Source organism: Pezoporus occidentalis, unplaced genomic scaffold (assembly GCF_034315485.1).
Source record: "Pezoporus occidentalis ecotype Australia unplaced genomic scaffold, CSIRO_AGI_Poc_V1 ctg171, whole genome shotgun sequence".
Taxonomy (NCBI): Eukaryota; Metazoa; Chordata; class Aves; order Psittaciformes; family Psittacidae; genus Pezoporus; species Pezoporus occidentalis.
In genome coordinates, this window is record NW_026913543.1 from 526,445 (window position 1) to 550,365 (window position 23,921).

The 23,921-nt window shown below is 41.1% G+C and overlaps 1 long non-coding RNA gene across 1 annotated transcript in view; it reads left to right on the top strand.

The window, feature by feature from the left end:
* Positions 1-234: 234 nt before the first annotated feature.
* LOC134161266 (uncharacterized) overlaps positions 235-23,921 on the top strand; it is a 79,516-nt gene continuing 55,829 nt past the window's right edge. Inside the window, exon 1 of the long non-coding RNA XR_009963915.1 lies at positions 235-384. This is a non-coding gene — a long non-coding RNA (uncharacterized LOC134161266). The remainder of the gene's footprint in view (positions 385-23,921) is intronic.

Below are 23,921 nucleotides of genomic sequence, written 5' to 3' on the forward strand. Positions count from 1 at the left end.
TTCTTCTATTAAAGGATCCTCTCCACTGTTCCAGTACCATTATTGTGTCTCTAATGCTAAGATTGTTTAAAACAAGGTTGAGAAGACAGTTTGTCTAAACTTCTTTCTACGTTTATATTTAAAATGTTTCAAATGACAACTAAAAAGAACCACAAAAAGGATCTGTCATGTGGTACTTCACTCCTGTTAAAATAGTAAGGCTGTCTCTTTTAGGGTCACACACTGCTGGAGAGTGCTAGCATTCCTCATGAGCAAGAACTGTCATTCACTTTATAGGAAAGCTGTAATATAATGTAGCTGCAACATAACTTGCCAGGAAAGGCTGGTTAAGACACAAGCATGTGTTTTGTAAGCCAAGTATTGTGAAACTCAACATACAAGGAGGTGAGAATATGATTTTAATTAGCACTGTTTTTCTGACTTCTTTGTTGGGTAATCTCTGTGTTGGTGCAAACCAGATACTATTCCAAGTTAGGAGAAACTCTAGAGTAGGTCCTAATGTGATCTTTGCAGTGTTACTGTCATCAGTTTTCTTCCTATCTCTCACCTAGAGAAGGCACCAGTGTTCATGGATATTTGGACTGCAAGCAGGAGAAATAGCTGTAAAATGCCTGCAGTGTTGTGGTGTTGATGGCTGGGTTGTGTGGCTGGGAAGCACTTTGAAATGACGATGCTTGCAGAAGAGAGTTTAATTTCCTCATAAATATACATCCCAAAAGATAAGTACCATTGAGCAGGAATGAGGTCTGAACCAGGACCTCACATCTTGGAGGTGAGCTTCAGCCAGCATCTGCAGGCAGATCAGGCTTCCCAGAACTTCCTTTTCTAACCTCCCCCAAATATGTAGCTGTGTATGTGAATGTGTGCATGCATTCAGATACATTTTCCTTTGTCTTTCTCTCGCATTCATATCCTAATGTGGAAAGCAGAAGGAGCAGGAAGCTAAAATGCTGAACTTATTTCCACAAGTGTTGAATGGAATTGCTTTATTTTTCTTTTTGTGTAGGCTTTGATGGCATATGTTCTGAACTGGAGAGCTGGTAAAATATGAATCAAATCTTCAGCAAGCCAATATAATAATTAAAAGGAATGTTGATGGTCTTAATTAGCAGCGTATTAGCATGCTGTGAGCACCAGAAGTTCTACTGAGTTGGTTAGTTTGACTGATTCAGTTGTATTTATTACTAATTAATGAAATGTTGCTATCATTAATGCTTTTTGTAATTTCTTTGTAGGAAGTTAATTGTGTAAAGACTTAAAGCTGCACTAAACCAGTGTTAGAATAAGGTCTCGTACATATGGGGCTGTTGAAATGATGGTGACTAATAGGTTGTGAGCTTTGGATGAGGTGACTCTGTACTACACTATTTCTTAAAATAATGTTTATGTGAATGCCTCTCTTGGTGTGGGTTTCATGACAATTTAAGAACTTTCATCCTCAAACTCTCTAATAAAATTGAGAAGCCACTTAAGCATTCTCAAGAGCACCTTTTTGTACTAAATTTATTAGCTTAATAACCTCTAATGAACAGCTGTTGAGTTACAGTCTAAATGAAGATGGTCCAGATTCTCATTAGTCTGGGTTTTTGTTGTTGTAGTAGTTTGTTTTGTTAATGTCATGAGAATGTCCTTTAAGGGCTAATGTTGGAGCTTGTCTGGTGTTTTGCTATAACTCACTCTACGTTAAATCAACTTTCCATGCTTTCTCTTTAAAAACCCTAGCAGGATCAGCTATGGTTAAAGCTGAGTCCAAAAGAAAGTCTTAAATTCACATGCTCTGCAGATGACTGCAACACGTTTAGGATCCAATTGTAAGACCTTTAAAGTCCTACATCTAGCAAAACATAATGGCAGTATGTTGTAAATTACTGCCTGTTGTTAATGTTTGTTTTTATGCAGAGGCCTCAAATACTGTACATGACTGTGGTGTCAGTATCTGATTGTAACAGAAATAGAAGTATTGTAATTGCCTTTCTGGACCTGTGTTCTTAAAGGGAGAAGGTGTATTGAATTGATAGCGTGTGCTAAATACAACCTGTGCTATGAAGGTGGTGTTTGGTCCTGCTAATATCAAAAGCTGTGGTAAAGTATCAATAGTATAGAATACACATCTTGACTGTAGTTATAACTGTGGAGTTAAAGCTTAAGTTCATATCCAAACAGATTTCTCAGTATGTCTTATATAGTGAGTATATAAAGTGCCCATCTTTGAATAAGAAAGATCTTTAATGGGAGAAGGGTTTCCTCTCTAAGCTAGGGGTTTCTGAGGAGGAGACTTGCAGCTGAAAACTTTCACCATGACACAGTGTGGAGCAGGTTGTTTAGTTTTGTTTTATCCTTTCCTCCCTTTCTGTGCACCCGGGCAGTGTCAGGGTCTGAAGAGTGTGGGAAATTTCAGGAATGAAACTATTGGCTGTAGTGAACTTTGAAAGGAAGATGGTGAATTAATGGCGTTGGGAATAACTGAGAGATCAGCCTACAGCTGCTGAGATTTGGCATTTCCCTGTCTCCTGATCGGAAGTGTGTATGTGGGGAAACTTGCCGTCTTTAAACCGTCTGAGCTTAGTGGAAAAAATTTCTTCTGAATCTCAAATGATCTGGACAGTATCAGCCTGCAGCGCAGTGGTGTCGTTAAATTGTCATAGTAATGCAGAGGAGATCATCCTATAATCATTGAGGAAACTGTTTTACTTTGAAAGCTCATTATATCCCTGCTGCTACAGTACAGCCTGTGCATTATGTCTCTGGATCCCCAAAGCACATGGGCCACCACTCCACAGCTGAGTGAACAGCATCTCTCTCAATTCCACTTTCTTTGTGCTCTTGGTCAGTGGCTCAGCAGGTCTCTAAAAAAACTCAACCCATCTACTTAGCACATCTCTCTCCCACATATCACCCTCAAGATGCACTGGTTTATCTTAGTCTTGTTGCCTGTTGGCTTTGAATGTCAGGTTGTAAAAATAGTTTGTTTTCTTCTGTTGGAGGAAGTGATTGAAAACAAGGCTTATTGTGGAGCTTGCAGAAATGTTCACATTGTTGTTCACAGTGCTGCTTTAAGAACATTTAATTGCAAATCAGCATTAAGGAGGAAGTAGTGGGGAATGAAACCCTTGAGCATTTACAGCTGGTTGCTATCTTTTCTACGTGTGAGTTAAGAGTGTGATAATGCAGGCAGAGTCCAGGGGAGGACACAACTGGCATGCCCATAGCTTATGAAGTACCTGCAGGAGAAGAGGAGCTGTTTGCTTGCTATTTGCCAGCAAGTTACTCTACAAGCACACTCTATTAGAAGGCAGGAAACTTGAGTGGGGAGATCCAGTGCTCTGATACTGTAAAACCTTGGAACTGCAAACTGTGGTTCATGTTACATGCAGGAAGAGCTCTGGTACTTCAGAGCTGGTACGGTGGAGCCTCTGATTTAGCTTCTGTCACCTTCTTCTTTCATTTGCTCTGTAAAATTGGACTTCTTGCTTCCTTGTTACCTCACTTCATGGTGCCAGGCTCTGCTGACACCTGTGGAGTCAGGCTCAGCAATTAGTGCTTTTCATAGACTCATGGAATAGTCAGGGTTGGAAAGGACCTTAAGATCATCCAGTTCCAACCCCCTGCCATGGGCAGGGACACCTCACACTAAACCATCTCACCCAAGGCTCTGTCCAACCTGGCCTTGAACACTGCCAGGGATGGAGCATTCACAACCTCCCTGGGCAACCCATTCCAGTGCTTCACCACCCTCACAGTAAAGAACTTCTTCCTTACATCCAATCTAAACTTCCTCTGTTTAAGTTTTAACCCGTTACCCCTTGTCCTATCACTACAGTCCCTAATGAATTATTTGAAAGAATTTAGATCATTATCCCACTATGCAATTATAGGATGACTTTTTAATTTATGGATCCTGTGGACTTCTATGTTATTTAATTAAACAAAGGTCTTAAATATATTAGTGAAAAGGAAATTGGAAATGCTCAGTCTGGTAAACTGAGAGATGTTGACGTGTAGAGTTTGGGAGGTAAATTCAAGGGAGAAGGCTACTTATCTGCCTGACTTGCAGGGAAAAAACAAGGTAAACAAAGGCTCCATCCAAATTAGAATTACTGTATATAAAAAGCTGTCGAGATGTGTGTGGCTGGCTTACACATGCAGGGTCATAAAGGTGTTAATGCAGGATCACATCCATGGGGGATGGAGTTTCCACCCTCCCATGCAGTCTGGGCCCTGGTTAGCAGGTCATTTGATGGGATCAGCTAAGTGTTCCTCAAGTCTCTACCATGGCAATTCCCATGGACTTCTCCTGAGCAGACTCATGGTTATTGTCCTTGAGCAAGCTGTGTTCCTCCATGGTGAGTGTGCTCCCCCTTTGTGAGCATGTGGGGGTAGAGCCCCTGATACTGTCAAAGTCCTTTTTAGTTGCCTTATCTTGTATAGACCTGTACATACATGGTGAACAGTAAATGCTTTGCTCTAATGAAGAGCTTGACTGGCTTGTAAATAACATCTTTTTAAATTCAAAGAAATTACAGGCTGTCTCAAGTGAATGCACAAGCCAGGCTGATGTGCAAGGGGGGTGTTTGTAATAGCTGGTCCCTGTGATTTGCCCAAGGCTCCACACAGGGCTAATAACAAGCATTAGACAGGAGAGTCTGGGCTCCAGGTACTGCTGAATAGTGGAGTGCTGGCCAAGGGAAGAGTGGGGCAATCAGCGACAGAATTGCATGTTAGAGGCTAGGTGTGCTCTTTGCACATCTGGTAATGACTTTCTTGTGTACTTGCCACGACCTTGCTAAGGAAGGCAATGTTTTGGAGAACCTGTGTGGTCTTTGATGCTGCAGGATGTGTCTGCCTGTCATTCTCCCATGGTACCAGGAAGTCTCGGATCTTGGGGTGTGCTCTAAAAAAGCAGCTGCTTTAAAGGAGACAGTGATGGAAAAGAATGTAGTTTCTAAATGTCAGCTAAACCTGTGGAGCACTTACAAGCAGAAGAAATTACAGCTTTGGTCTCTCAGTAGTGGGCTTTGCAAGAGGAAGAAAAGAGCAAACACATGGTACAATGGGGTCTGGAGAAAAGTCTTTTAAATGTTGCTATTAGAAGGATTTCTTTGGGCATAAGTGAAAGGCAGTACTTTGGTGTGGAATGTTCCTCACTTTTAACAAGTTAAATGGCTCTCTTGATTATATAGTCTTGCTTAGCAGTTACTGGAACTGCATATTAACTCCTCCAGTAACTCTGATGCCTGCAGGTTAGATAACACGAAGGCTGAATTTGCGCCTGGCCAGCACTCATATTTCTCCCTTCCATCCTCCTGCAAAAAGCTGATGTGGTTGCATTCTTATCGTGTGCTGATACAGACTTGAGATCTGTGGTCAGATTGGCAGCATAAAGTTACCATCCTCTTACAAAATTTCTTACAGCTTTGTAGAAAACCCTTAAGTGTTCAGTACAGAGGCTTTCTGAGCCTCGCATCTTCAATAGTAATAATGAAAATCATTCAGAAATGTGTTAGAAACAAATATCCCATTTGCAAGTTGCACCATGTTATTGGATTTGACTTGATTCTGGCAATGTAGTAGCACTGAAGAGATGAAAGTGTTACCACAGGGAATTCTAGCTAAAACACTTGCAAACCTCAAAACCAATAATGTGAGTAGAAGTTTGTCTTCAGTATCAAGTGTATCTACAAGCAGAGAAGAATGCTCAGTTTCAGGGCACGAGCTCTTCACGGTAGCACTTGTGTTTTCACTCTTAATCCATTTGCTTTAGGTTCTGTCATTGGTTTCAAAGTCTCCCATTACTTTAGCATCCTCAGTCCTTCCTGCTCTTTGTACAAGCTTAACCTTGACAGTGCTATGACATGAAATCATTAAGGTATGTTAAAAACATGGCAGCATACAGTATACTGCAGGTTCCTGCTGTGTTGCAGGGAATGGTTTCTCTAGCATATTCAGCACAAAGCAGCCAAGGATTTCAGGGATGCAATTCTGTGCTAAAACCCTGTGCAATGCTGCTGTTGTGTAACTCTGAATGTCCCACTGTGTGGCTCCAAGCTGTAAATACAATTCACAAGACAAATAATGAATGTCAGGTGGAATTTGGCTAGAAGCTTAGCATGCTGGCCATTAGTTTTTAAGGTGAATAGAAAAGCATAACAAATTAACTTTTTGTTTCCTTTTTACATAAGGATCTTCCAACTGGCCTGGAAAGAATTTAATGTTTCTCTATTTGAATTCATGGTGCAGTGGTCTGGGCTTTGTTCTGAGTTTCATCAGTGGCATTGCAAATGACTGGTTACAAGATTCTTATAGTCTGAATCTTTTCTAATTTTAGGTTAAAAGATAAAAACGCAGATTAAGTAGTTCTTAGACTTGTTTTGGAGAACTCTCTTTCCGGATCTAGTCTTTGACAGTTGCTAATGGCCATGTTCCCAGCCTATGTTCCTTAGAAGGTAAATTTTGTAAACCTAATACAGTTCTTAGTTTCTTTTAGAGCAATTTTTCGAAAAGGCGAATGTTGTCATACAAATGACAGTTCCTAATCTTTCCTTGGCCAGCTTAATCCTATTCTGCAAATTGTTAGTGTTGAGAATGAATGCTTCACATAGGAGAGACCAAGCGCTTTTAATGCTGCCTCTGCCATTGGGTTGTGCAGGACTCTCAACCATTTATTGATATACCCTCTGAATCTCTTCCCATTCTTCTTGAGTGAATTTGTGGTTGGCAACACAGCTTACCATTTGTTCACCTACCTTTTGTGTCCCCAAATAGAATTTATGGAAAAACTTCAAATTCCAAGTCAGTCCTTTCCTTAAAGAGCAAGTTGTAGACTAGGTCCTACTCTCATCTAAGTCCCAAGGATATTAGTGTGGTTCTCCTGCATAAGAGCTTCTTAAAGAGGAAACTGATTAATTATAATTATAACTTTGGTTGTTATAATATGGATTGTGCTGTTATTTGAGTAAAAATCATAATATTTGTCTTAAGGATTATTAGATAATATTTTCAGCCAGTCTGTACCTTTTTGCTGTCTTCAGTCAATGGACTAAAGACAATCTGTTCATCAGAAATGCTCATCTCATGGAAAGTGTAATGTATAGTTAACAGTTCATGAACTGAAAACTGCTGTCAGTGCCTGCTGCCCTGTGAATCCATAGCTTGTAGAATAGGTCTGTCCTTCAAATTACTACAGATTAATAAGGTTTGTTCCTTTATGTTTGTCAACAGTGTTCTATCCATTTGTCTTGTAGAGCTTCACAGCATGTGGTCAGATGTACAAGTTGAATTATGTTTCTACTGCATAATCAAAAGGTTCACATAACATAAGGCATCTTCCAGTACATACATTTGGACTCTGCATCTTCTGAGGGGAGGAACTCTTTAGATTGGAGAAGAGAGCTCAGGGAGCACCTTAAAGTGTACAAATACCTAGTGGGTATGTGTGTGAGGAGTAGGAGTAAAGAAGTAGTACTCCTTTCAGTTATATCAGGTGTGAGAACAAGAGGCAATGAATGGGCCCAGACTGAAATATGGGAACCATTTGAATGTAAGAAAAGTGTCATACACTGGATCGGATTCTCCATCCTAGGAGATACTAAAAACCCAACCGGACAAGGTCCTGAGCAACTGTCTGGAGTTGAGGCCTTGGACTAGAGTGTGTCCAAATGTCCCTTCCAACAGCAACTGTTGTGTGATTTTTTTTGAAGTGCAGATTCAGCTCTCTGAGATCATACTGGCATTTTTATTTTCCAAGTAAGGCATAATGAAGGGGGGAGAGAATAGGATGAGACAGAAAAAAACAACTGTGTGGTGATGCATTTTTAGCAGAGGAAAGTGTTGTTATCTGTCCTATTATTACTTAGCACCTTTGCCTGACTCAGACTGCTGTTTATCGCCTGCCTCTTCTAGCTCTGCTCACTTTAGTCACAATGTCACTTAGATCTTGGCTTTGCAAAAGATCCAGGGGACTCTGGAAATTCACTGCTGGGCGATAATGGGAGAATATTCTGAGACAGGTCTGATAAAACTGTATGGGGTCTACTTACTCATGAATGCTAAACTGGTATGGCCAGCTAGAAAGCATATCTGTTCATTATCCATATGGTGTTTGGAGTGCTCCTGTGCTTGGAAGCAATAGGGTCTCCAAGTGTGCTAAGGAAAACCATATGTTTTTTGGTTTGGCAGGCTTTTCTGGTATAGACAAATTTGATGAGGAGAAATTACGTATCTGGAAACTAGTGATGAGATCCATCAATTTGGTGCTTTACACCTCACTGCGACACATGCAGCTGAGCAAGATGATAGCGATTCTACTTTGTGTAACTTCATGAATGGATTAAAAAAACAGAAATAAGCTGCTTAATCTAAACAAAGTATTTGAAACAAGACCAGAGGCACATCAGGTGGCTAGACCTAAGTGTAGCCTATGAGTTAGTAGGTTTCAGCAACCCAGACTAACTCAAATGCATTATTATTGACCATATCCAGACTGATGCCTGGCAGTTTTTGCAACACTGAAATACTTAGCTACAAGACTGTAGGTGTCACAGCTTCTCTGCCAAAGAGGAGTGAGAATTTTTTCCTTGAAGTTATTCTTGCAACAAGTTCAATTGGAGGCCTGTAAATATTCAGGGTACCATTTTAAGTGCTTAGAATGCGGGGAGCAGTCAGTGTTCCTTGGATTGTCCAGCTCTTGTTCTCTATCAGAATTGTCAAATCTTATGTCTTGTTCAGGAATATTAAAGGTGTGTGTTCAGTAACAACTTGTCTGGGCCAAGTGCCAGCAAGGAAGTTCTAGGAGCCGTGACAACAAAGTGTTGGGGCTCCTCAAGGGGAAAAATACCTACTGAAAATGAACAAGCCGTATCAGACTTTAAGCGGTGAAGAAATCCAATTGAATGCTAAGAGGTATTCATTATTGATGAGAACCATGCCTTGGAAGACAGGACTATGTGTTTCTTGCTGCAACACCTTTTCTTTTCTAAAGCAACATGCCAGACCTGTGCCTCCCTTTGGAAGACTTTCAGATCTGTGGCACTTAAGCTTTTTACGCTTTCGCATTCCCTTTCACTGCCCTTCCCCGAGCATGTTTTTTGGGCCTGACTTATGGTAAAATGCGCAGGTTTTGTTGTGTAAATAATGTCTGATTATTTTTTCTTGAGGAATCTTCAGCTAGATTCAAGTGTTCAGAACTGAAATTATTAAAATGGAAGCGATTTACATGCAGTGAGCAAGGAGAAGGTTTACTGGTAAACTTTTTTGTGCCGTACCGTAACTTGTTTGCCAAGTTACATCTCCTCAGGATTTTCTAGACAGTGCAGAACAAACATGTGAAATACACAGGAGCTATTGTGTGTGGTCTAAAACAGTCAATACAGTCTTGGATGCTATTAACAATTGAAAACTGGAGCAATCCACCATGGATGTTTACACATTCAGATAGAAGGTGCCAACAGACTACTTAATGGTGTAGTGTTTTTTGTGCAGTAGAGCTGTCTCCATTCGATTTTTGGCTCACAGAGGGTTTCTCAGGTCCTTATTGGTGTTTGATAGAATTGGCTGCCTTGGCTGGACCTTTCCATTTTGGGGAAGAGTGCCAGTGGATCCTAACATTTCAGCAGACCACTTGGAGAAACTCTGTAGCTAACAGTGCTCCAACTGCTGTGTTAGGAGCAGAGGGGTACGAGGCTGTCATTGAAACAGGAATCCACAATATCCACACAGCCTTTTCAGGTGCTGCCAACAGACGTTCTTGTTTCTGGGCTGGTTTAGAGTAGCAGCTGAGGTCTGTGATAATGCTTTCCTTTTCCTAGAGCTCCAGTATAAGGGGGGGAAAAAAAATCCTACTTTTAAATATGGAAATAAGTATTTTATCCTTGACTTTGTGAAAAAGAATGAAACCCAGATCTATGTTTAAAATAGATGCTGCTCTGATATGTATATATACACACATATATATGTAAGCTTCTTGTGGGTAATGTATTAGTATCCAGGTACACTGCAGTATTTGAAAAGTTAACAAATTGCAGTGCACATGGGTGCTGCTGAAAGCCTAAGTAAATATTAAGGTTCCACATTCATGAGTATCTCCTGGCTAGGATATTATTTCTAATTCAGGAGACCACTCCTTTCATCTCCTACCTAAACACTTCTTATATTTGGATCAAGGTTGTGTTTTACTACATACTGCACAGATGTTTAAGAAGATATAATTTCTCCACTGAGAAGCTGACAGTTGTCTCAATAAATCCACTGTTGCTAGGTATATAGGAAAATATTATAGTTAGAGACCTTCTAGTTGATCCACAGGTTGCTGTCACAGAGAGCTCTGGCACCACCAATACTCCTTGTTTTAATATCCCAGAAAACTGTCCAATACAGAAGATGGAATGGGGGGGATGGAGCATTTGACTCCTGAATCTTAAAGTGAGAGCAGAGTGATTTTGGTCAGCAGAGGAAATAATTGCACGTTCTAACACCTGTAAAGGTTCTGTCCATTGTTTTTCTCCTCAGAGTAGCATATGATCAGCGTTTCCTTTTGATTCATTAGAAAAGCAGAGTTTTTCTAGGCCAGCAAACAGTCTGTGTGTGTTATCATGAAATGCAGAAGTACAGCAAATGTAATTGTTTTTCCCCTAACACCTGTATTGATTATATTGATCCAAAAGAAAATTAGGTTTTCAGAAGTTCAAATGTAGTTTAATGTCACTGGAGTGAAATGGATCTTACCCTGAAGCTTAAACTGTTCAGTGACCACTTTGTGCAGATTTATCCTGCAGCAATAACAGCCTCTGTGGTTCAGTCAGAGGTAAAATAACCACTAAAGTAAGTGTTAGTTGCACAAATGCTATTTAGTATTGCTGCCTGCTTTATGTTAAAAACAATAAAGATTGTGGCAGGGGAAGGGATTTGTAATGAGCAGAGATAGCTGGTTGAAAACCAATGATTTAAGACAAGCTGGCAGTTTTGAGATGTTTAGATTGCATATTAGTTTTGCAGTCATGTCTTTGTGTTTGCATGCATCCCTGTTGTAGGACAGAGCATTTCAAATGTTCTTTACTCTGTTTGACGACGGGTAGTAATTCAAAGTACAGTTTGTCTGTAATTAAAAATTTGAATTCACAAGCAAATTTCCACTTAAAACTGAAGTTACTCAATTTTCCTTGCTGCTGTTACAAAAGTTTTAATGTTAGTTGATCCAGTGGCCAGCCCTTGTGCTATAGATATGGCTAGAGAGTTTATAATAAACCATCTAATATGTTGCACCTCCGTTTCAGGATTTCCAAGCACTTGGCAGACATTAATGCGCAGTTCACAACACTCCTTATAGCATGAGGCAAAGCTGTAATTAGTACTTAATGAAGCAGGAATTCGCTCATGCAGGCAGGTGGTATGCCAGTAATACAACATGAATAAGGAGCAGAATAAAGATGTGATCAAGTCTGGCCAGACTGCAGTTAATCTGGGCAGTTATTACTGTCTCGCATAACTGAGAGTGTGTAATGTCTGTACAGGGAGTGCTAAAGGGGAAAAGAGCTGGGTCTACCACCCAGGCTTAAAAGTCCATTTTATTTTATTTGCAGTCTTAGGAGTCATGTACAATGCTCCTTGAGAGCAATTCTTAATGGTGTATTTAGCCAGAAAGAGGTAGAGATCTCTTTCCATGTACAGAAAGTGGTCAGTGGATACAATGGGATGAAGAGAGCAGAGGTAGGATTAAGGCTGGGTCATCTCTTATTGTTCAGCTGCTTTGTAATAATCTTTCATATAGTATTCTCTCATGCCAGGGGATCAAACAATGCAATAAAGCTATGATCAGAAAACCTGCAGGCAGAGAACCATGTAAAACACCTTCATGAAAGGTGCCCTTGCTGATGATGGTTCTTGCTTTTGCCCAAGGTGAAGAATCTTCACCTCTGTGGTTCTTTCGCTGAGGGGTTTTGTTCATTTCTCAATTTTGGATGAAAGAGACATACACATTTTGCAACAGAATGAGAAAAGTAAATTTGCCAGAGAGGCAAAGGGGAGCTAAAGGGGGTTTCTTGATTAGGATTTCAAAATTTCCACTTGAAGAAATTCACAAGAATTGGGGGATTTCTTCAGCTTCCTTGAGCAGCTAATGAAGCGAAGCAGCTTCAAACAGGAGAGTTTCTAACTCTGTTAGCTATGCTTTCTCCAACAGGCCAGTGAAAGCATTTCTTCCTTCTTGCAGTTGTTTCTGTGCTAACCCTAGGGCTAGGAGTCATGGAAAAACACTTAACTGAAAGTGTTTTGAATCCCTGACAGGATCTGGAGTTAAACTTAAAGGGACAGACAAGTTAAACCTCTTCTTACTTCACCTACGTTGGCTCAGCAGTCGCCAGCCTTAATGTCTCCCTTAATTCCCATCTGAGCAGTTGTATGCACTTGCACACAAACTAGCCTGGGAGGTGAAGTTGCAAGCTTAGCCATTCCCTCTTTTGGGCTTTGAGACAAAAACCTTTACAGCTTCCTGCAGTGCAGCCCAGTCCCAGGAGCTGCTGTTCTGTTCCAGGGGTGCTACTGGGGGCATCCAGCCAGGAGAGGCCATGTGGGAGCGGGGACCCCTGGACTTGGAGTTTTGGGAGCAGCCTGACAAGTCTTTCCAGTCAATGCAATTGGTTTGCAGTAGGTATCACGACCTGTGTTTCATTTCAGGTTTGCTCTTCCCGAAATGCATCCTTTGGGTTTCTCTTTTGGTAACAAAGACTTTAATTCTGATTGTGAACAGAAAACCCAAAGTTTTCCAAACTGTCCCAATTTCCTATGAAAACACTGTCACATTTTGGTAACTTCCCCAGACTTTCTGGTGTGATTTGCAGATGGCAGGATTTGGGACAGTTTCTCTGCTCACTTAAGAGCAGGCTCAGTATAGAACACCTCCTGATGCTGAAAGACACACTCCTTATTTCTGTCTCCCTTTACCAGAAGATTGTATACCTCTTAAAAATAGTCTTGCTTCACTGAAGATGAGGAAGTAGACATGCATTCTTTCCTGAAGGTGGTTCTTGTTCAGTGTTCACGTGTATACATTATAAATCTGCAATTCTCTTGAAATGCTGTGTGATGAAGCTTCTTCCTGTTATCCTCCCCTTGGAAGAAAAAAACTTGTATTCAATGTCACAACGCATAGCATACCTTTTCACAAGTTCTTTGTTCTTTGTAATAAGTTGACTATCTATTTTTACCTCCAAAGCTTGCATTTTCCATCGACTAAACTTTCATGCTGTGGTATAGTCTGGAGTTTTCCCCCTTGAGGAGAGCATACCTGAAGCTTCCAAGAACAGTGTGACTTACATAAGTCACATTTAATTTAAGCAGTGAAGAGCTCTCTGCTTATATGGTTAACTGCCCATTCTATCGAGCACTCACTTGAATTAAGTCCATAGGGGATCATAAGAGACTTCATTTAATTTTTTTCCTCCAAAGCTTTGTAATGATTGTGACTTGGGACTTTGTTCTTGTTTCTTCTTTTAATTAAGGACTGAGAATATATACTGCCATGTAACATCTGGTATAGCCTGCCCCTCTGTTGCAAAGTAATGTGGTCTGGTATCTTGTGCCTTTTGTCAGTCATAAATAACTTCTGTCTCTCAGAATATCAGAGTTCTGTGGGTTAATTTGCCAAATATTATCACCAACTATTTGAACAGAAACTCAATAAAACTTTTACATTGGTCTAGAGAGAACTTCTTGCCTTTATTCACTGCAACTTTCAAATTATAGTGCTTAGGAACTTCACCTAAATTTTCTTGAATTACTTATATATTTCATTAGAACATTTCATAGCCTATGGGTGAGTTGCTTCTTTCATTTGGTCTTTTACTATCTGCTGTTCTCCACAGCAGCTGTTAAATCTGTTTGTCTTACAGTAATTCCTGATGGTTTGCTCCCTTTCATATGAAAGGTCTGATAGTATTTTGGCACTTAGAAGCAAGAGTCTTGTACTGTTAAATGCTGACACTTGTAATTTGGGTTTGGTACTGTAGAAGCAAGACTTAAGAGGCATAAGCATGTTTGCTGTGTTGGAGCCACAAACTACAGACTGGCAGGAGTAATTTCCAGATAGTAAAAGGATTTTACTGAACCTTAGGCAAAGCTCAGATTAGTTTCAGCTCAGGACTGCAGCCATTAGCTAAACCAGTGAGTGCTTCATGAATAAGTACTTCTACCTTCCAGCAATAGTTGTTTCCTCTGTAGAGACAATAATAAAGAGGAGGGAAGGATTAGGGTTTGAAGACACTTGGTTTCATTTAGCAGCTGGATTTGAATTCAAGTACAGTACACAATGAACCACCAACATAAGCAATGGCAGTAGTTTGATTTTTGAGAGAGACTAAGGCAATAATTATTTGGTTTAATTTGAGGCAAGGGAAGATTTGGATCAGATTTGAGAGAACACCTGTCAACAGCCAGGGTAGTGAAGCATTGCAATGGGCTGTGGGAGCTCTTGCCTTTGAAGATTTGCATGGCCAGACGTTTAGTGGTGGTAGGCTAGACATAACTGATCTTGCGTTAACATAGAGGGAACAGGTAAGGGTCTTCATAAGTGGATTCTGTTTCAGGCTCAGATTAATCAGCCACAGGATCTCTATAAAACTCTGAAGTTTTCTGACCCCTTGGGTGCAACCTCATGAAGCGTCAGTCTGAAGGAGAGGATTCCATGTATTCAGGGCTTTTGTACAATATAGGTGTGAAAAATGCATTCACGTCAGTTGAAGGATGACCCCAAGGAAAATGCTGGGAATAGGTTCACAATTGGGGGTTTAAAATTGGGATTTGCATGTGAATTTCCACATTTCTGTCTTAAGAAGCAACTCCACAGCAATGATCATGGTCTAATAAACCAAACTCAGAATAGATGGTGTAAGACATCATCCAAATAAAGTCTCTGCAAGTTGGAGGGGAATTAAAACCAAGGAAAAATACATTTTCATCATACAGGAGATAGCTTTGTGTTCTGAAAACAATGTTAAGAATATCAGAGGTAATCTTTATCAAAGCTTTTTTTTAAATATGAAAGTATATAGTAAAGCACCCTCAAAGTAACAGACATGTGAACTTGGTTAGCATTTTGAGGAGCTGTTCATATAGAGAAACACTAATGTGAATGTGGCTATTGTTTGCTTTTATTTTGTTATACTACTAGGTAGTGAATATTCTTGGTAAGAACACCATATTCTCCTGCAATGCAAGTCACGGTATCTGGGGATGGCTGAATCCACATCATTCATCAGTGGCCTCTCTGCTTTCCTTCACCTGTCTGAAGAGCTGCTCTTCTGAAATGATAGTAGTAACCTGGGGTACTCCAAGTAGCTTAGACACAAAGCATTGGAAAAAGTAAAATTTGTAAGTAAGCTGTAAGAGAAAGCTGGGTAAATTGTAGCTTTACAGAGGTCACTTTACAGAGTGGGACAATTTGAAAGATTCACAACTGGAGACAAGATACATCAAAGGTACCTGCAAACTCTGTGGTCAGACTCTGCTTTTAGGGTATTGTGGGTCATTCTGTGCAACCCCCCAACAACGGCAACTTCCCCAGATCATCAGCATGCATACATTCACTTCCGTAAGCTGATTAGGAGAAGGTATATGGAAAGAGGGGCAATGGGAGAGGGTTAGGGAATAGCTAAATCTTTACTATCACATAGCTCATAGTGTGTGCTTAATAAACACTTTCATGGCTTGGGCACTGCTGAAAGCTATGAAGATACAGAACTAGGCTTTGAGAAGATGCTGCTGACAGTTAAGTTATATAACATTCTGGGTTAAATAAAAACATTCCTCTTATACTGCATGTTATGTTGGATATAATAATGCAAGTTTGAGATTACAGAGAATGCTAACACAGCTGCTGCATAGTTTGCAGGCAATGAGTCATTTTTTTGTGGTTGTTGGTAGAAGGCTGCACACTCATGAAAGTTATATGGCCCTAACTCCTATTCAGCTGTGGAAATGGAGATGTGCTCAGTTTCCAAAAACATTAGAAATGGAAATTTAATTCCAGTGCTTGACATGTTATTCTGGCATCAGAAAAAGCTTGTCTCTAAATAATCACATGTATTTGCGTGATTGGTTGGCTAGCATGTAAAAAAGTGTCTGGTGTTCAGCAAGGGGGCTAAACCTAAATTGAAATTAAGTGTGAGACTTATGTCAATTTAAAATTCTCATTTTGTTTTACCATTCTGTATAAATGGGCCATTGGCCAACTAAAACCTGAAAAATTCTATGAGGAAACAAACATCACAATCATCCTCTGTGTTATCTCTCTGCAGTAGTGTTTGTACTGCAAAGGATGGTCAGAGAATCCATGCAGCCAGGGAATAAGTGTGGCTAATGTTGCAATAAATTTGCTTTCCAAGGGTTACAGTACAAAGTAATAGATCTAGTACTTGGAGACATACATTACAACGGAAATGAGATGGAGCTGCCCTTTTCTAGTATTGTTGGTAACAGGTCCTTCGTGAAAGGTACAATAAATAACTGTAAAAACAAACAGAAGAAAACCCCTTGTATCTTCAAATAGTTGTTATGCCTTTTTAACTGGGCAAAGAATGGGTTTGTGCAATTCAAAGAGAAAGAAAACGATCTCCTGCATTACTGATGTTAAAGCACCTTTGGGTGCACAATCTCCTGAATTGCTGAGAGGGGCAGAAGCTACTTCTCTGCAGGTTAACAAGCTGTCAAGTAGTATCTGTGCAGAGAATGTACCTTTAGCTGATGTCGTACATATTTTGATATATTCTATTGCATGTTTAAAGCAGTGTTTACTGTTGGTTTCTGTTTTGATGACATCTAGCATTTCGGTGTAGAAATAGTTGTATTTCTTTGGACCTTGGAAGGATTCTTCCATTACAAGCTGGTTAAATATTTTGTCTTAGCGTGGATAGAGAAATAGAAAAGTCTGATTTGAAAACTTCTAAAGCAAAAAAAAACCAACAACAAAACAACCCCAAACCCCATATTGTGCATCATAAATAGGGGAATGAATGAAGACTGAATGGGCTGTTGAAAGAAGCAAATATGCGTTGCATAACATTGAAGTTTAAAAGACCTCCCTGCACTTGCTGAGTGACACTTGAGTGCTGTCAGGATGGCTGCTGAGGGGCTTGCAAATGTCACCATGATGAATTACAGGTTTCTGCAGTTCTTGTGGTTTCTTGTGTGGCCATGGAAATGAAGAAAGTGTGATTCGTGTATTCTGTTCATCTAGTAAGCCCTTTATATAAATGTGGTTCAGACTAGTTTTACAATTGTGCCATTTAAATAGATACAGGCTTAGGCAAATGTGTCTGAGACTGCTTAGCTGCCATGATGCCTCTGTGGCACATTTCCTCTGCAGACAGACTAGCTACATGTGCTTGTTGCTGCTGTTTAATGTTTATTGGCGCCTTTGGCGAGCAGCTTGCATACTGCAGCCAGATGAGCCTGCATTGAGAAAAGAGGCTGAAACAAATGGAAAAATGTATAACTCAAATAATGGACAGCACAAATTTCTATAGCTGCAATGGGGCTGAGTTGATAGAGAAGTAATTAGAGCAGGATGTATGCTCATACACACTTCTTTAGTTGAAGGTGTCATGTAGGATGGACAAAGGAATGGTTTGTATTTGTCTAAGATGGTAACTCTTTCTTAAGCTCACACTTCCAAGTTCACTTCAGCAGTTTAGCAAGACACAGTTGCCAGAAAGAGGACTGACTTTTCCTTCTGTTTCTTTCACTGAACATGATCTCATCTTTACAGCAGATACAGGGGTTATCCAAATGGCCACATCTCTTTGAACTTCGAGGGAGTTCAAAGCTGCTTGCTCTGATCCCTGTAATGAGGTGTGCAGCATGAAGAAGGTCAGGCTTAGGTCTGACGAACAGGCAGGGGCATTTTCTAAGCTTCAGGATTATGATGGTTATTAGGGCTCTGTGGTGGATTTGCTTATTTGATCATGGTCGTGAGCACAGCTGCAGTCCTCTCTGCAATTTCTTGCAATGTCATAGGGTCATGGGGACCAAAGTAAGCCCACTGAATTAAAAAGAAAAGGAGGGAGAGGGGCAACAAACATCAGCCACAAACCTAAGTAAGTGAAAAACAGAACACAGCTAACCAGAGAAGTACAATAGCTGCTCAAATGAATTGAAGGGAAGACTCTAAAAACGGCCTGAATTATTTTGCTGATTTCTCAGTAAAAAGTAATAAATGAGAGTCAGTGTTCATTGATGGACGTGGTGTACTCTGGGTGAACGTGCTTAGCTGTCAGAGGGGAATTTCGGAGGCAGAATGGCATGAGGGCAGGAGGCTTTTCTTTGATGATAGCAGTTTTGCTGTTGTGTGGGCTGGCTTTGTGTTTTGTTCTGTCACAGCAAAATGAGTGCAGAAAGGGCAGTGATGGCAGAGAAATTATTGACCAGTGTAACTCTTGTGGGGATTGCAGAAAGAAACATTGTGTGCCAGCACTGCAGTGCAGGCACGTTGGTCCCCGAGAAGCTAAAGACTTTGGAGTTGGTGATGAGTTGGCTCATAAGTGAAGTATGTTTACTCTAGTCACTAATTCAGGGCTGTGGGAAGTGATGGTCTTGACATTGCCTTTCAGTCAGAAGGGTTATGCCAGGCTGTGTAACCCTATTTCCACATGCTGGAAGGCATTAGAGCAATACCTTGACTTCTTGGTAATTTTGTGTCCTAGTCAAACTACAGTTGCTGCAATCAGTCCTTCATAGTTTAAAACTCCAATTTCAAGTGGAAGCAACCTGCTTTGTCTCCTCCTAAGCTAATATATGTGATTCAACAGATCCTGACATCTTCTGCTGGTACCTGTTTGAGCCCTGTGAGCAATGAGTCTTGCACGTTGTCCATCGCAGCACAGGGGTAGGAGTGCAGCATGGGGGGTGATGCTGCTTTCTGCTCTTCCTCCCTGCCTCTGCCATCCTGGACCACAAAACAACTGAAAACAAATTTGGTTTGTTGTTGGTTTTGACCTGCCAGGTTACCTTCCGTATACATTTGACTCTGAACAGGTCATGGTGCAGGTGGACAAATGCATGTCCTAGTGTTGAGCTGCTGTGGGCAGGGGTAGCTGGGGAGGGATGCTGTGACTGTCTTTCTCAGTGGGAGTGGTTTGCTTGGCTTAATCTTCACAAGCACAGCCTTTTTATGGCTGATGTTTTGGCATGTTTGCATACAGAGTTGCAGGATCACTGCTGAGAGTGGTGGCAACAGTCCAGGTGCAGCAGAAGTTAGTGATTTATTTTGTTGTTAAGGTGATCAATAAAGATGTTACAAAACCCCCCTCTCTGTCTATCCATAGGTCTGCATGGGCACAGTATCCAATGGGTGATTTCTGTAGCAATGGCATTTTGCAGTGTGATAGATGCAGCTTTCAACTTAAAAAAAAAACAAACAACCCTAGGTCAGGAAATGAAGATAATAGAAATAAAATCAGAAATGCAAAATTCTTCATCCTCAGAAAATACTGGGTTTTAGTTATCATAACAATGAAGCTGATTTTCCCTTTCCTTACATGCTTCTGCTGAGTTGGTGAGATCAAAGGGACTGGAGGCATAAAAACTAGAGCACAGGTTAGAGGGGAAATTGGAGGGGAGGAAGCCACCCTATACAGTGCAATGCAGTGTTTGAGGCCAGTAGTAACAAAGTAAACTGGGCACAACCCGTATAACCTCTGGGCAGCCCATAGCACAGTGGTGGATGGGAGCTGCTGCGTGACCCTGGGTGAGTTGAAAACTCCAGCTGTCAGCAAGGAATATCATTAGCAGGGATTAAAATTTCCCAGATGAAATAAAGGGAATGGTGTGCAGAATAGCAGACTTTTCCGGTGCTTCAAAACTGAAACAACTGGGTATTGAAACAAGTGTTCAACCTGCCTGGTCTGGGGCTCTCTTCACTTAGGGCAGATTTGAGACCTGTGGTAACCTACCTGTCTTGGGAAATCTTGCTGTGATGGCAAGAGCTCTCAAAATCCCCATGCTTTTGGGTGGGGGGCTTGTTTGTCAGTTTAATCTTTCAGTGCTGGGAAATGTAATTTATCCATTAGACTCGATGGAAATAAGCTGCAGGACTCCAGACAGCTTTGTCCAGGAGTTGTGAAGTTACATGACGCTGCTGATTAGAATAACGTCATAAAACAGGAAAGAAGCTTGGCTAGAAATGCAGTCAGATTGAAGGAGAGCTGCAGTCTTGTGGGAACTGTGGCTCAGTCTTTGAGTAACTGCTGCTTAGACTGAAGACTGCAGGGAGGAGGGGAAAGCTCTGCAGGTGGCTGCTGGGCTGTGTGCCTGAGGTCATGGAAGATGATGTAACAAGCAAGAGCATTTGGCATCAGAGAGCAGGCAAATGATGCCAGCTTTGTGCCAGGCAACTTAATAATACAGGCCTCATATACTGAAATTGCAGAGACAAGCAAAATCGGGAAGCCTGAGTTATGAGCATAAAAGCAGAGTAAGTCCCTTAGTGTTACCTGTGAATTTCTTTTCCTAATAAATGAATTCTACACAGAAATAAGACCTTATTTTTTGTACCAGTGTGCAAAACATCTGTTTCTGTTTGCTGTAAGAGCAATGAGGGCAGGGAACAAACAGATAAGCAAATGAGGTATGTGATGTGTCTCAAAGATGCAATTTGGGTCATTTGGCAATTTATACTTCTTTATTTGGATTCTCTGTCCTAATCAGATGAAATCTAATGAGAACTGGCCATATCTCTGCAGGAAAACCATGCCTGTGTTCTTATTATTCTCTTGTTTGAGCGCACCAGAGGACAGGCTGACCTACAGGGAGCTTTCCTGCAAAAAACTACAACTGCTCCTGGAGTCTCCAAACATTCTTCTTTCCATGCATGAAATTTCTGCTCTGGCTACAGAACTTTGTCTTATGTAGCCAAGGATTCCAGCTCTTAAATCCTTGGAATACATAAAAGCTGTTTAAATATCTGCTTTTTTTTTTTTTAAATAAGCCATTCACATCCTGAAAGTGCATCACTTGCTTAAAGTGCTAAAACCCCTGGGGGCCACAACAGGGTGCAGCCTGTGCACCCCAGCACTGATGACCATGGACACTGGTGTTCCCATGAGAGGCTGAATGTGGCCACTGAATTAGCACTGGGTTGTAGGAGTGGTGATGTGGCTCTGCTTTTGGGGTCACTGCAAGGGCATCTTTATCTTACAAACGTGTTCCGTGCTACTGGATAAACTGAGGCTGTTCAGTGGCAATTTGTTTAGGACTTGATGTTTGCAGCCCTGGGAGTTGCACTATTCAAGGCTTGGAAATCCTCAGACAAATGATCAGATTCCTGTCTGCATGGACAACTTCTTCTCTTGAAAAAGAGGCTAAATCAGTCAAAATGTATTGGATGCCTTTTTAGAGAAACGGTTTGATTCCCAGCAATGGACACTTCTAAGATGTGGGTGGACAGGGTGGTGGGACATCTAGCCTAGGTCATGCTGTGCCTAGAAACTTTGAAACCAGATGATGCTTGAAGTCCCTTCCACCCTTCTATGATTTACACATCTCTGAATGACTCAAGCTTATTCTCAAGCCCCCAGGCTTGCTGACAGAGAACATGAAAACACTCTGTCATGGTTCCATGTGCAGTTGGACATCTGGCAGCGTTATTTTTTTTCCCTCCACTTATTTCTACTATGACAGTTTCTCAGCTTGCCTTGTTGCTGCAGTCCAGCATCCACTGCTCTTTTAAGAAGAAAGAAGACCCGTAAAGAATAAATGATCCACCCAAGAACTGCAGTCTGTTAAAATAAATGGGACACAGACTTCATAAATTAAAGCGTATGTTTCTCAGCTGAAATATTGAGGTATTTTAACCTCCTCTTTGAAAATTGTCCTATAGGAAGCATCAGTTTTTGAATACATGGATGCAGTTCTGTGTTGCCTTCCACCAAGAAGTGATTTCCTTTTACTTGGTAGGAAGCTCTCATGTAGCAGTGGTGGTGTTTTGCAATGTAAAGGCTGATGCAAGATGCCATCAGATAAAAATGACCTTCTCCTGATGTAGCACTTGTTAGAACTTCCTGTCCGGATGGAAATTTATTGTGACAAAAAAAATAAAGAAACTCCTTAAAAGGCACGTCTGGAGAGTTGCAAGAGCAGACAGACCTTAAAGGCTCTTCACCTGAGTTATGCTTTCTGCCTGGAGAGCGACACTGAAGAAGGCCAACCATCTCCCAGTTGTACCATTTTTGGTAGGGCTCCGAAGTGTATTCTTGTTTCTCATCACCATCTAACGCCAAAAAGGTCACAGGAAGTACATGGTCCTTTTGTTGTTTTAGGCAGTATTTTGCTCTCGGGTGTTTCAAAACCACCATCACCACCTTGTTTTGGAGCTGTTGTTGTACACATGAATTAAGCAGCTGTCTTAAAGGGGTGGCATATCTGGAGGAAGGATACAGGAATTAGGATTAGGTATATTTTGACAAACCCCCTGTTCTTGTGGATTCTTACTAAAGAATTTTTTGGGAACTGACTGACTAGCCAGGGACTCCTGCAGAGGCAGCTCAAGGAGCCCATGGAGATGGGGATAAATCACTGCTTTACAAGTGGCAGAAAAATTAAGACATGATTTTATCTTCATTTACTTGGTCTTACAGAGGTTATGAAAGGAGCTTGGTATTCTCTGTGTGTGTAAACTTTTGATAAAGGGAAAGCGTGTTTTCTCTTGAATCAAACACACCATCAGCATTCCACCTAGGAAATGAATACTGTTTTCAGCTATCCCTAGGGAAGCTACCTTGATTCTTTTATTTTAACATAGTTGTACCATTTCATCACTCTGTTTTGCTACTCCTTTTTCTTTGTTTGCTAGAAGATGGAGGATTATTCACTGGACAATAATGAGGAAGAGCTGAAATTATCGTTGCAATTATGTGATTACTAAGTAATTACTTAATTAATTTAGTAACTACTTAATTTAGTAATCACAGGAGCCAAAAAGAATGAGAATGTGAAAAAGTGTTCCCCATGAGAAGAGAAATATACTGAATTGTGGACTGCCAGTGATGGGGAACCAGTAAGTACTGATAAAGGCACCTGAGCGTGTGTCCCATGGGGAGGCTGCATCTAGAATTTGTTATTACAGGTTTGTGCTCTTAGCCTTGAGCATATCCACAGCACTTTTCACTGCTTCCCCTGGGACCATCATGTTGGTAGCTGCAATCATAGAATGACCTTCACTTTGTGATTTAGCTCCCAAAGACTGAGGCCTCCTGGGAATGAGGTGGTGGCAGCGGTGGTGTTTTTCCCTGCTGTGTCTCTGCAATGCTCAATATTGCTGCATCATGTGCAGAAGGAAGCTTGTTACGAAGGAGAATCTGTTTCAATTCAAAGTGAAAACTATGGTTCTTTACTTCACACTGTAGCATATTCTGCTTTTATCACAGGACTGACTCCATCCCTGGTGCAGTGCTCAGGTTGATGGATGCCAAGGTGGGGACTGATGTTTGCTGGACTTCTAAGGGGAAATCTGTTGCCAGAAAACTTACAGGACTTCTCTAGTACATTGGCTTGGTCCTGCTTTTCTTACGTGTAGCTTCTGGTTTTGCTCCAAGGCACTGAAGTGCCTCTCAATGAGCTAACCTAGGCAATGTGATACTTATATTTTGAAAGAAGTCCTTCCTGTGGTTTATTTGTTTGCAAGATATTGCAGTGGTGGCTCCTGTGGCTTTGACAGATCTGGCTGTTCACCTCCTGTTAGCATGGCACAAGCAGTTACAAAAGCTGGGAAGGTGAGCACTCTGGTTAATGCTGAGTTTTCTCAAAGGAGAAGGTGGTCTCCCCTGTGTGGGTGAGCAAATGTTTCCAAGCAATTCTGTGTCTGACCCAGTAGTGCCTAAGGACTGTGTGGTACTGTGGGCCAGAATAACATACTGGGAAGGACAAATGATATTCTATTTTCC